The 11,646-nt window shown below is 49.3% G+C and overlaps 2 non-coding genes across 2 annotated transcripts; both read left to right on the forward strand.

The window, feature by feature from the left end:
- The first annotated feature begins 891 nt into the window (after positions 1–891).
- Positions 892–1,086, forward strand: LOC115107220 (U2 spliceosomal RNA). The gene has a single exon (XR_003860160.2). It is a non-coding gene; the product is annotated as a U2 spliceosomal RNA (small nuclear RNA).
- Positions 1,087–1,335: 249 nt separating this feature from the next.
- Positions 1,336–1,452, forward strand: LOC115107226 (U5 spliceosomal RNA). The gene has a single exon (XR_003860165.2). It is a non-coding gene; the product is annotated as a U5 spliceosomal RNA (small nuclear RNA).
- The last annotated feature ends 10,194 nt before the right edge of the window (positions 1,453–11,646 follow it).

The following is an 11,646-nucleotide window of genomic DNA, read 5'->3' on the forward strand; positions in this document are numbered from 1 at the left end:
CAATATTTTTTTTCTTCTGTTAACGGAGCTTGCTCAGACGGTAATACACCCTCCTGCGGGTGTTCTTCTCGTACCAGGCAAGAAGCGTAATGGTGTGGTCTAACACGGGTCCTCGGGCGGAACAGCTGCCGTGGCACTTTGGCCATGCAGCCAAGTGGTTGCGTGCGCACCCAGAGGTTGAAGTTGCCCGAGTAGGTTTAGATCACAGGCGCCTGTACGAGGAGGTCAGACAGGTAGTGTGTAGTGGGCATCTCGGCAGTGGTCTGGGAGGGAGTGCAGGCGCGGGGCCTGGACAACAGGCTCAAGGACCTGAATTGGTTGAGCCTCCACAAATGCTTGCCGGTAGTTCCATCATGTACCGGCATAGTTTGGCGCGATCTCCCACCTGCCCAAGATCCTCTTGTGGCAGGGAGGAGACTGTGCGCCATACCTTTGGGACTGTGCCTTTGCCGGAGTAGTATAGTCTAGGGCACGGGTTTTGTTAGGAAGGGTAAGAGGGGATTTTGTTCTGATGTGGGCAAGGTTAGAAAGAGGTGTAGGGAGAGTGAGAGGGACGGATAGGGATAGGTTTCTGCTCTGGCTTCTCATGAGTCTCTTTAAACGGGGGCTGAGGGAGGCCAGGCAGAACTTTGTCAAGACAGGGAGAGATTGGGGGGGTGGAAGGGATAGTGAGGAGGGTGGAAGGAGATTTGAGGGGGAGGATGAAGAGGGAGGAGAGGAAGTGGGGGCAGCATGCTGCCCGGGAGAGGTGGAAGGGGGGTTTAGGGCTGGGCTTCATTTAGATTTGTAAAGGGATGGACTGGGAGATAGGGAAAGGTAGGAATGACGGGGAGGGAAGATGCTCCCCTGAGGTTTTGTTTGTCGTGTTCTTTTGGTATTTAAAAATGCATGATAATTATGATTTTGTAAAGAGTGAATGGCATTGAATGTAATAAATTATTTTAAAAATAATATCTGATACGTCCCCCATCGGGGGACTACATATTAAATGGATTTTTTTGAACAGGGAGTCGGAAATGGGTCTTGCTCCGTCCGCTCCACGCATTGACCCGGTATTGCAGTACCTCCGGTTACGGTGCAACACTTTTCTCCCGTTGTCAAGGAAAAATAAAAATCCACAAAGCTATGTAAACAGCTAGCAGAAGAAGAGAAGGAAAGAAAAGCGCCCTTCAATGGGGTCCCCCGTTTCCCTCCAAAAACATTTGGCCAGGATAGTGTGTGTGTGTCTGTCTGACTTTTTACCCACAGCCCTCAAACTTGGAAGAGTGGGTTCGGGGACCACCCTCGGGAACCCGGCCTACAGGTTGTCTCGGGCCCCGACCTCTGACTTCCATACGACTCTGGTTTCTCTTCATTACGCACAAGCCTTTCGCCTTTTACTAAAGACTTCCGTGGAGAGGAACACTTACGAGTTCAACGTATTTTTGGAGGGGCTTTGATTCTTGCAGACCCCGGTATCTTGTTTCAAGAGAAATTGACAGAGATGATGCCGAGACCTTTTGCTCCGGTGGCTGGCTGACCGGCGTATTTTTCCACTCAAAGTCGTCGCTCAGGCAATTGAGTTCAAGCCCGACGACGGACGTATTTGCTGGGCATTGAACAAATAGTGGCACTAGGCGTGAAGAGCTAGTGACTTTAAAAAAAACACCTGCCTGTCGCCAGGGAAACGTGGGGTGGGGGGGAGCCAGCTTTTGCCAACCCACTGAGGTCTGATGAGACCCCCGGGTGCCCGGCGGGTGCAGGGGTCCATTTATTGGTTATCGCTTCTCGGCCTTTTGGCTCACATCAAGCATGGTACTGCGGTGCCTCAAACCTCGCTGAGTCGAAAGCAGATGGCCGGAGGGCGTAAAGGGCAGTTTCCAATCTTTTTTGGAATCTGTAGGTTCTCCGTGAGGAGATGGCCAACATTAACGGTGGAGCTGGGTCGGTCCCTAGGACTGGACTTAAAAATACGATTGGTTTTGCTTGGAAGGAGGATGAGGGCCGGATGCCGAGGGACACCTTCGCAAGGAGCGTGCTGATGGGGGCCCTAAAACTTTGAGTACAAGAGGTGATGTGTCTACAGGGAAATGCGATTGAGGAGGCGTACGATGTGACCTTCCACACTGAATTAATGTGCGATTCGACGATGGGCCGAGCTAAGGCTGTGGCTGGGGAGAGGCCGCTGTCTTTCTTTAATGTGACGTGTCTAGCGAAGATGAACTTCAGGGTAATCAACGTACATATGTACAACCCCCATAAGGGATTACCGGAGTCGTTTCTGCGAAGTTACATCAGGGGCAAGGTATGTAAAGGATTCCCTGGGGTTCTGAAACGGCCGACGTCAATTCCAGGTTCTCCTTAGGCCGGATCAGGGAGATTTTGATGGCTTCCTCCATCCCCCGGCAAGTTTCTCGCTGGAGTCGGATAGATGGATGCTATTTTACACCCGCCAACCTCCGTACTGCAACAAATGCAGAGAATATGAGCACGTTACAGCTGCCTGCAGTGCACAGAAGTGCCGGTTTTGCAAATCCATAGACCAAGAATTACACAGCGCCAAAAGAGTGCCATGGGTGTGGTAGCAGACAACACCTGTACATAGAGTGCCCGGGGAGGCAAGGCTCATACGCGGCAGCAGCGGCCGGGGGAAGGGCAGGAGAATGTGGCCTAGGCCACAGTCGAGAAGACGAAGCAAGAAGGAGGGCGAGGGGAGAAAAGTATGAGCAACCCCTGTCCTTGCCAGTGCCACAAGTCGGGGTCAGGCTGATGTGGAAGAAAAGGCCTCTGGGGTTTTGCGGGTGGTCCCGGAGACCCAGATGGCACATCACCCAACAGCCAGCTGAAGGTAGAGGTTGGGGGAGCGACGGGTGAGATGGGCCCATCCCTTGATGCATTCTTCATAGACGAGGAGGCTTTTGGGGCCCTCGTGGGGGAGATTAGGGAGATGGTGGAGGAGCTCCAGGTCTCGCAGTAAAGGACGGAGGAATGGAGGTCCGTCTCACCCTTACCGGCCACCCTAAGACAAGAGGGTAGCCTCTACAGCCCAGAGGACCCTGGAGGGAACAGGAAGAAGGAGGATCTCCATCGAGCTGGGAGAGGGCCAGAGCGGGCTGGAAGGGGTGGGGGAAATAGACAGTGCCGCTGAGGTGGCCCCCCCCCCCGTCATCGACGGGATCATCTGCCAACACACTGACGCCACATTAATAATGGGAATTGATGGGAAATGTAAAATATATCACTAGCCACTTTAAACAATGCTACCTAATATAATGTTTACATACCCTACATTATTCATCTCATATGTATACATATATACTGTACTCTATATCATCTACTTCATCTTTATGCAATACATGTATCGCTAGCCACTTTAACTATGCCACTTTGTTTACATACTCATCTCATATGTATATACTGTACTCGATACCATCTACTGTATCTTGCCTATGCCGCTCTGTACCATCACTCATTCATATATCTTTATGTACATATTCTTTATCCCCTTGTGTGTATAAGACAGTAGTTTTGGAATTGTTAGTTAGATTACTTGTTGGTTATTACTGCATTGTCGGAACTAGAAGCACAAGCATTTCGCTACACTCGCATTAACATCTGCTAACCATGTGTATGTGACAAATCCAATTTGATTTGATCTATCCCACTCATCCAGATGGGCGTAGACCTGGAGACCAATGTGCTGGTGAAGCCTGCTGGAGATGGGGTGTCTCAGGACATTTCTGGGACTCCGGGACCCCTCATCACCTTGTCTTGGGCTTCCCAGGAGGGGTGGGTGGGGCGACCTCAGAGAGTGAGTGTCAAGAGCCCTTGTACATGGGTGTACAAGTGTTTGGGGGGTTGATCAGTGACGCGAAGGTGGACCCCCTGTCATCACAGGACTCAGCTCTCCCGCTTCTCACCATGGAGGGGATCCAGGCGTCCCCGGGACTGTTTCTGCCATCAGGGGATGGGGTGTCTCAGGCTAGTTCTGGGACGCCGGGACCCACCATCCCCAACCCCTTCCCCGCGTCTTGGGGTTGTCAGGATGGGGATACGGGGAGTGGGAGAGTTGGGGGGGCCTCCGAAGCTGCTGGAGTAGGATCCCTATCCGATGAGGAACTGTACACACCGGACAGAGTAAGTGCATGATTTCTGTGTAGTGCTGGGGTTTTTTCTTTTAGTTTGGGTAAATGGCAAACTTTTAAATAATGACAATGAATGTTTGCGGTCTAAGGGACCCTATAAAAAGGGCCATTTTTAGTTGTTTGTCCAACATAGGTTTTACATTTTGTTTCTTGCGGGGGGTGGGGGGTGGAGCGTTAAAAAAAGTGGGTTAAAGGGAAGTCAGTGGGGGGAGTCCACTCAGCAGGAGTTGGGAGGTGAAGGTGGAGGGAACACACGTAGCGATGCAGGGGAGGGTTTTGGGGGTAGACATAGTATTAGGGGATTTTAGACTAAGGGTCATAGGGGTATACAGGCCACAGACGGTGCCAGAGAGAAGGGAGATGGTGGAGCTTCTGGCACCTCTGTGTGCCACAAACGGTTTTTGTAGTGGGAGGGGATTTTAATGTAGATTTAGGTGGTGTAGGGGCCATCACCGGACTTATGGCAAGCCATGGTCTGGTGGATGGTGGCCTTAAAGACGAATTGGCGACTTAAAAAAAAAAACACCTGCCTGTCGCCAGGGAAACGTTGGATGGGGAGGAGCCAGTTTTTGCCAACCCGCTGAGGTCTGCCGAGACCCCCGGGTGCCCGGCGGGTGCAGGGGTCCATTTGTGGCTCCTCTGCCTTTTGGCTCAAATTAAGTGTGTGGCATGCCTGCAGCTTGATCAACGAAAAGAAGAAGAAGGTGATGGCGACTGGAGACTTTATGTCGGACCCTTCGGCGCGACTTTTGAATAGTATTTGGTTTGTCGGGAAAGAAATGGACGGAATGCAGTTCGTTATGGGAAAGAGTTTCGCAAAGGAATTCATCTTTGAATTTCTGGGAGTGACGACGGAACGAATCTACTGCGACAGAGATTTTCCTGTACGGAATGCTTTCGAGGTCACCTTCACAGGGGGTACCTGTGTCAGGTAGCTTGGAACAAGTGCCTGGAACACAAGGACGAAACACAGATTTCCAACTTCAACGTGGAGCCTCTGTTCGCAAGTCGGGTAAGAACCATAACTGTGTGCATGCAAAATCCGTACGTGAAAGAGCAGGATATTTGATCCTTCCTGGGTAAATACTGTGATGTATTGGGGGTTGGAACAAAAGAAATGGATTACGATGGCATGTGGAATGGAAATACGCTGTCCGATTTAGAACACGGGCGGGAGGAATTGAATATCCCCCAGCGTCCTTCTACATTGACGAGGTAAAGGGGTACCTTTTATTTCTATGGACAGCCTAAAACATGTAGAAGATGCGGAGAAGAGGGCCACATTGCAGCACTGTGCCCGAACACATTCTGTAGAAACTGTTTGGAGGCGGGTCATCTGGCAAGAGATTGTAAAAAGAACAAATCGCGTAATGTCGTGCCTGTTGCCGGGGAGGAGCCAGCTTTTGCCAACCCGCTGAGGTTTGCCGAGACCGGCGGGTGCAGGGGTCCATTTTTGGGTTATCGCTTCTCGGCCTTTTGGCTCAGATCAAGCTCGGTACTGAGGTGCCCCAGAGTCCGCTGAGTCAAAAGCCGAAGGGCGTAAGAGAGAAATCCAGTTCTAATTTTTGCGGTGAGAACGTGGATTTACGGCCATTTTCCGTGAGGAGATGGCCAATAATAGCAGTGCTGGGTCGGTCCCCATTAAGAATACAATCAGAAATAAGTGTCATTGAATGCCAGGGTAGCCTAGTGGTTAGAGCATTGGACTAGTAACCGGAAGGTTGCAAGTTCAAACCCCCGAGCTGACAAGGTACAAATCTGTTGTTTTGCCCCTGAACAGGCAGTTAATCCACTGTTCCTAGTTGAAAATAAGAATTGTTCTTAACTGACTTTCCTAGTTAAATAAAGGTAACATTTGTTTGCAAGAACCGTGCTGATGGGCGCCCTGAAGCTAAGAGTGCCTGAAGTGATGTGTCTGCAGGGAAACGCTATGGAGGAGGCATACGACGTAACGTTACACACAAAGTATGTATGACATCGTAATGGATAGAGTCAAGGTGGCTGCTGAATAGAGGACATGTTCCTTTTTTAATACAACATGCCTGGCAAAGACAAACTTCAGGACTATCAACGTACACATGTACAATCCGCATGTTGCGGACATAGCAATAGGGGCTTTCCTGAGTAGGTTTTGTGATGTGATGTCGGGGGCGAGGTATGTACTGCTGAGGCTAGATAGAGATTTTCATGGCTTCCTCCATCCCCGGCGGTCTTTTCACTGGGCTCGGACAGGGGCATGCTCTTCTACACCCGTCAACCCCCTTTTTGCAAGAGGTGTAGGGAATATGGGCACATCACGACTGCCTGCAGTACGGGGAAATTACGTTTTTGCTAATCGGGGGAGCATGAGGTAAAGTACTGTAGGGAGCCGAAGGAGTGCCACGGTGTGGTAGTAGGCTGCACCTGTTCCGGGACTGCCCGACCCGTCGGCAGTCATATGCCGAGGCAGCGGCAAGAAGGAAGGAAGGCGGAGAATCTGGAGAGAAAGGACCCTGGGACTAGGGAGAAGAACCCAGAGAGGAAGGAACAGGAGAGATCATCCTCACCAATGCCCACACCAATTGCCAGGGCCGGGGGGGCGCCAGGGCCGTCAGTGAAGGGGGGTGAGGGGTCAGCTATCCAGCAGCCCCAGGAGGCAGGTGGCGGAATGGAGGAGATGCGCTCATCACTTGATGGGGTGAAGGGGCTTGGGGCCCTTGTAAAAATGGTTGAAAACCTTCCAGTGTTGGGGTCAAGGGCAGGGGAGTGGGTCTCAGACTCCAGTGCGCTGCTCGAGCTCGGGCAGGATGATAAGGAACCGGCAGTCGGGAGATACCAGAGCTGGAGCAGCTCCCCTATGTCGGCAAGAAGAAGAGGACAAAGCGGAAGGGTGAGGGGCCGAATGAGGTGGGAGGCTTACGGGAGGGGGCGGGCAAGCGTGTAATGGGGGATAAAGACAGTGCCGCTGATGTGGCCCCCCAGTCCTCATCTCTCCCTTTACCCCTAATGGAAATGGACATGTCGACCTCCGCTCTATCTTTGCCTCCTGGGGATGGAGGGTCGCAGGGCGTTTCAGGGAAGCCGGAAACCTCCGTCCCCAACCCCTTCCCGGCTTCATGGGCAGATGATATGGGGGTCATAGAGGGGGGAAACAGGGTGTCTCTAGTTGGGTGCGAGCAGGGGGCCACATCTGAAGAGGACCTGTATATTCTTCGGACGGGGGGAGCATCTTTGCATCCCTGTCGGAGGAGATGGAGCATCGGGTGAGCCTACTGTTTTGTTTTTGTTGTTAGTAGGTTTATTTGATGGTTTCATTATGGATAAAATTACTTTTGTTAGTGTAAATGTAAGGGGGTTGAGGGATAGGGTAAAAAGGGCGTTTTTTAGTTATTTAGAGGGTTTGACTTTTGTTTTTTACAGGAGGTTCACCTAAGGGATAGAGGGGATGTTGTGAGGTTTAACAGGGAGTGGGATAAGGGGGAATCAGTTTGGGGTATAGGGGGGGTTCACTCTTCGGGGGTAGGGATTTTGTTTGGGAATAGGGAGGTTAAGTTTGAGGATACTTTTGTTGTTATGCAAGGGAGTGTTTTGGGGGTGGATGTCACATTAAGGGATTGTAGGTATAGATTAGTTGGGGTGTACAGGCCACAGGTGGCGGCAGACAGAAGGGAGATGGTAGACTGTCTGAAGCCCCTTTGTGCCACAAATAGGCAGTTGGTGATAGGGGGGATTCTAATATAGATTTAGGGGTGGGGGGGATAGCAGCAGTGCAGGCGCCATCACTGGGCTAATGGCTTGCCATGGTCTGGTTGATGGAGGCCTGTACACTACTCCGACAATGGCTGGTCCCACTTGGCGGAACTCCTGGGAAGTTGGAGGCTTGACTATATTTTTCTATCTAGGTCTTTGGGTCAGTTGTCTGTTGCCTGTCTTCTTTTCAGATCATGACGGGGTGCTCCTGCAGGTGAGTTCTCCAGTCTGCCTCTTCGGTAGGGGGTACTGGAAATTATATTGGGATGTGCTGGATGAGCTAGATGAGAAGCTTTCATTAATGCCTTTATTGGTGTGTTTCGGGGGCTTGAAGGCCTCCGGTCCATGTGCGAGGGGGTGTTAAGAGTGGTGGGACTTAGTCAAGGTAAGGATTAGGGTCTTTATTATAGGATATTGTAAGAGGAGAAAAAGGGAGGTGGATCATATCCAAAGGTTGCTCGAGTACGAGGCAGGCTACCTCGGCGGGTCGGTCGACTGGGAGAGATCCACTGCCCTGAAGGCGCAACTCAGGGAGCTGCAGGAGCGGAAGGCTCGAGCTTTCCTGGAGCGTGCGCATAGTGGCTTTTTAGAACATAACGAGACTTGTTCCGCCATGTTCTTTAAGTCAGTTAGGGATAGACAGAGTAGGAAAGTAATGTACGGGGTTAGGGGAGAAAATGGTAGTGTAGCTAGAGAGCCGGAGGAAATGGTCAGAGTGACCACTAACCATTTCCAAAGATTCTTTAAGGAGAGGGAAGTAGATGTAGAGCAGGGAAGTGTGTTTTTAGAACACTTGTCCCGGCAATTGCTGGAGGACATTAGAGAAGCGATGGAGGTTGAGAGCGCTCTCAGGAGGATGGGAAAAGGGAAGGTACCTGGGATGGATGGGCTGCCGGCCGAGTTTTACCTCAAGTTTTGGGGGATACTCGGACCGGTAGTCCTCGAAGTCTTGAAGGCCATCCGAGACGGGGGTCCCGGGTGGATCAATGGCAGTCTGTGTGCTGTCACACAGACCTTGGCAACTGGAGACTTTTGACCATGCTGCTTGCAAAGGTCCTAGTGGATCGGTTGAGCACAGCCCTTCCCTACGTCGTTCATGAGGATCAGACGTGCGTGGTAGAGGGCCGCTCTATCAGGTGGAACCTGCAGTTGGTCAGGGACTCCATCGATTTGGTAGAAGTAAGAGGGCTGCCTTTAATGGTACCAGTGCTAGATCAGGCGAAAGCCTTTGATCGCGTGAATAGATATAGATATTTTCTTTACAGGGTGTTAGGTAGATTAGGATTTGAGGAGAAGTGTATAGGATGGATACGTACTTTATATGTCGGAGCGGGGTGTCGGGTTAGAATAAACAGTCACTTGGGTGACGTTTTTGACCTTCTGTCTGGGGTCAGGCAGTGGTGCCCGCTCTTGGCTCTCCTCTTCGTTCAGGGCAGATACAGGGGTATACCTGTTGATACCTGGAAGCGGCGGTCTACGCGTCAAGTTGACGCAGTACGCCGATGACGCTGCTTTGCAAGGACTCGTGCCTGACAAGGTCCCTTGCATACCTTAACTTCTTGACGTTACCCGTCGCGGGATCATTTGTCAGCAACCGCTGAATAGCATAGAGTCAAATAATATTTCATGAAATCACAAGTGCAATATTGCAAAACACAGCTTAGCCTTTTGTTAATCCACCTGTCTCAGATTTTGAAATTATGCTTTACAGCGAAAGCAATCCAAGCGTTTGTGTAAGTTTATCGATAACATAGCATTATGTACACTTAGCATCAGGAAGCTTGGTCACGAAAATCAGAAAAGCAATCAAATTAACCGTTTACCTTTGATGATCTTCGGATGTTTTCACTCAAGAGACTCCCACTTACACAACAAATATTCCTTTTGTTCCATAAAAATTATTTTTATACCCAAAATACCTCCGTTTGTTTGTCACGTTATGTTCAGAAATCCACAGGAAAGAGCGGTCACGACAACAGACAGAAATTCCAAATAGTCTTCATAATGTCCACAGAAACATGTCAAACGTTTTTTATAATCATTCCTCAGGTAATTTTTTAAATATATATTCGATAATATATCAACCGAGTGTGTAGGTTTTTCAATAACAGCGGGAGGAACAATGGCGTCTTTACTCTGTAGAGCAAAAACTGAGAGCCCCCACCTATCCACTTACGCAATGTGATCTTTCACACTAATTTTTCAAAATAAAAGCCTAAAACCATGGTTAAAGACAGTTGACACCTTAGGGAAGCCAGAGAAAAAGGAATCTGGTTGATATCCCTTTAAATGGAGGATAGGCATGCATAGGAAGGGTTTCAAAATAAGAGGCACTTCCTGATTGGATTTTCCTCAGGGTTTCGCCTGCAATATCAGTTCTGGAAACTTTAGAGTGTTTTCTATCCTAATCCGTCAATTATATGCATATTCTAGTATCTGGTTCTGAGAAATAGGCCCTGTTTAAATCACTCAATTCTTAACCCAATGAGGATATGTGGTTAATTTAAGCTTCCTGTGCCAACCGGAAGTGCCTTAAATTGGGGGCATAGGGGCTGTTTCGAAGGGTTAAAAGAGTCACATCTTTCCAAAATGTCATATGTGTGATTAGGCAACCCTCATGAACTGTAAATCAATCATTTCTCCCAACAGATGTCAAAGGAAAAACACACACACACACACACACACACACAGCTAGGATGGAGTGACACAGTGTGGGGCTTAAAGACACAGAGCCTGCAATGGCATCACCATAATCTCTAGGCCTTGCCGTGTTCAACAAGACGCCCCACTTGACCGTAGCTCACTAGGTCTGACCACAGGGGCCATGTAAAAAAGTACTCAATGTCATTGTTTTTAATGCGAAAAAAGAGAATTTGACTATGAGCTGACAGATGGGAGTAGTTGAGGGAGTGTTTTCTATAAATAGATTGCATTTGACTACAGGCTGACAAGCAGAGTAGGGGCCTCATCTGTGAGCATTCATAAATGGAAAAACACGGAGTTTGGGGAGTGTTTAACCTATTTAATCCCATCGGTCACAATAGTGACCGTAAAAAACATTCAGTTATAAGGCTCTAAAAATGTTACTGAATGATCTATCAATGCATTTCCAGCAAATATTGGTCTCAATGAATGATGTGCAGTGTCACATGACCAGAGCTGTTTCCTTCCTGGTTGCACCATGAGAAGAGGATGGCTGCATCAAAGCTCCCAAACAAAATGTTAGTAAAGTATGTTAAAATAAAGTTAGGACAAAAGTTTTTGGTACACATCTTTAAAGGTGTCTAGTTTTAATATATGCATTTGCAACTATTCAAATTTGTTCAGTGTGGTCATAGAATGTGTAAACATGTTGACGGCAACAATAGTGACCGGCAGGATAACACAGTGCATCTAGGTATACACAGACATAGTTCTTGTTTTACCTAACTTTCTACTCTGTTCTTTCTTTTAGTTTCACTTTGAGTCATGTTCTGGATATGTTGGATCTAGGTGACTGCCCAGACAAGGCATGCAACATTGCAGTTCTCTCTCAAAATGAGAAAGATGCTGTCCTGAGTGATTGTGATAGCGATGGGTCAGATATGGACTATGGACAGGCCATTTGCCAGCCAGGCTGTTGAATGCATATCCTGAACCTATGCAAACAGATCATGACAGAAACAACGTTATCAGTGATGATGACCTACCCCTCACACCCCCACCCCCCATCCACAATCTTCCCCACCCCCCTACCCGCCAGAGGGTCCCGTCAGAAGAGCCAAGGGCCTCTACAAGACATAGGGGTCAGCCA

The sequence above is a fragment of the Oncorhynchus nerka genome, linkage group LG23 (genome assembly GCF_034236695.1).
Source record: "Oncorhynchus nerka isolate Pitt River linkage group LG23, Oner_Uvic_2.0, whole genome shotgun sequence".
In the NCBI taxonomy this organism is placed as follows: Eukaryota; Metazoa; Chordata; class Actinopteri; order Salmoniformes; family Salmonidae; genus Oncorhynchus; species Oncorhynchus nerka.